The sequence below is a fragment of the Otolemur garnettii genome, unplaced genomic scaffold (genome assembly GCF_000181295.1).
Source record: "Otolemur garnettii isolate 467f Iridium unplaced genomic scaffold, OtoGar3 scaffold02545, whole genome shotgun sequence".
NCBI classification, from domain to species: domain Eukaryota; kingdom Metazoa; phylum Chordata; class Mammalia; order Primates; family Galagidae; genus Otolemur; species Otolemur garnettii.
The window spans coordinates 1-2268 of record NW_003854940.1 but is presented as its reverse complement, the minus strand read 5'-3'; the positions used below and the strand labels follow the sequence as shown (position 1 = coordinate 2268).

At 45.4% G+C, this 2268-nt stretch overlaps 1 pseudogene; it reads right to left on the bottom strand.

The window, feature by feature from the left end:
* Positions 1-662: 662 nt before the first annotated feature.
* On the bottom strand, positions 663-1380 carry LOC100944820 (annotated as a pseudogene).
* Between the last annotated feature and the right edge of the window lie 888 nt (positions 1381-2268).

The following is a 2268-nucleotide window of genomic DNA, read 5'->3' as shown; positions in this document are numbered from 1 at the left end:
CTCTGCTGAGCACTTGCTAGGTGTCAAGCATGTGCCGTGTGCTTTGTGTCATCATTTATTTCATCCTTAGAACAACCTCCTGGCTTAGATTCTATTATTATCTTCATTTCTCAAAGGAAGAAATTGAGGCAGCAGGGGTTAGGTAGCTTGCCACCAGGCTCGGAGGAAACAAGACTTCTTCTTATATTTAAAAAAAAATTTTTTAATAAAAAAATTGCATTTAATTGAAAGCATTCAGAATGTCAACAAAACAGCTGCAACTTTTTTTTTTTTTTTTGCAATTACAGAGTGGTATTCAGTTAACAGAGCAACAATTACTTCGTATAAGCTGCATCAGAGACAACTGAAGATGAAAAAACTACCATCCCCATATATAACTAATTTGTCCTGTGCACCAACAAGAACCTGCTTTAAATTTCCATGCCAATTTACAACCCCCAGACTGTACCAGGCAAGGTTAGTGGCTACCGCAAATACCACCAGGACAGGGCTATCTAAGGACACATTCGGTAGGGTGTCAACTATACAACAAAAGACACTGTACAGTTTAAAAACAAATCTTACACAGCCTTACATTTCAATTTTTTTCTTTAAAAGGAGTGAGTTGTGTAGGGGGGTTAAATGCTTTATAGACAAGGAAAAAAAACTGCGCTAGAACCAACTTATTCATCATCATCTTCTTCATCTCCCTCCTCCTCTTCATCCTCTTCATCTTTCTCCTCTTCCTTCTTTTTCTTGCTTTTTTCAGCCTTGACAACTCCCCTTTTCGCTGCATCAGGCTTTCCTTTAGCCCGGTCTGCAGCAATATCCTTTTCGGATTTTTCCTTCAGCTTTGCAGCCTTCTTTTCATAAGGCTGCTTGTCACCCACAGCAGTGTTACTCCACATCTCTCCCAGCTTCTCTGCAACACCACCAATGGACAGGCCGGGATGTTCTCCTTTGATTTTTGGGCTATACTCAGAACAGAACAAGAAAAAGGCCGAAGGAGGCCGCTTGGGTGCATTGGGATCCTTGAACTTCTTTTTAGTTTCCCCTTTAGGAGGGACATAGGTTTCCATTTCTTTTTCATAATGGGCCTTGTCTGCCTTTGCCGTATCTTCAAATGTTCCTTTCTCTTTAGCAGACATGGTCTTCCACCTCTCTGAGGACTTCTTAGAAAACTCTGAGAAGTTGACTGAAGCATCTGGGTGCTGCTTCTTGTGCTCCCCCGACAAGTTTGCACAAAGAATGCACATACTGACATTCTGCCTCTCGGCTTCTTAGGATCTCCTTTGCCCATGTTTAGTTGTTTTTCCTCAGCGAGGCACAGGGTGCCCGTCCGGCTCTCACTTGCCCCGGTGCTGTCTCTATGGAGCTCAATGTACTGCAATCCTTTTTATTTTTTTATTATTTATTTATTTTGAGACAGAGTCTTAAGCTGTTGCCCTGGGTAGAGTGCTGTGGCGTCAGGGCTCACAGCCACCTCAAACTCTTGGGCTCAACGATTCTCTTGCCTCTGCATCCCAAGTAGCTGGGACTACAGGCACCTGCCACAACACCCGGCCATTTTTATTTATTTATTATTATTGTTGTTGTTGAGGATGTCATTGTCTTTTAGCAGGCCCAGGTTGGGTTCGAACCACCAGCCTCGGTATATGTGGTTGGCGCCCTACCCACCACCCAGAAACAAGACTTTTATTCCAGGAGAAGCACTCAAAGAGGAGGAACTCCCCAGTCAATTGAATGGAATCCTGAGAATTAGTGATGGGCTGTGCTGCGTGACCTCTGGCAAGTCACTGCACCTCTCTGAACCTCAGTTTTCTCTAAGCAAAGTGCCCTGACAGACACACTTCTCATTGCTGTGATGCTAAATCCCAGAGAAAGCAGAATTGAGGGAGCAGTAGGGTGTGTGGGGGGCACAAGAAATGAGGGAAACTGACCCAACAGAAGCCATACCCCCTGTGATGACCCAGCTGCGAGGTCAGAATGGAAAGTGGCCAGGGATAGGCTTACCTCGGAGGTTTCTTGAGAAATTCAAGGTCTGGGAGGTGAGCAATATGTCCGCCATCAATTCTTGGAAGGCTTGACGTTTGGCTAGTGCATCGGAGTCTCTATCTATGTATTCATCTATGATGGTGGCTGTCATTTCAAGGGGTATATCCTGGGGCAGGGGGACAGGCACAGGCCAACTCAATTCCTACAGCTGTGGCTGATCCTCCCAAGAAGCCCCACCCCCTCCAGCATGGCTTCCCTCATGTTTAAGGCTCATGTTCCAGGCGGCCAACTGCC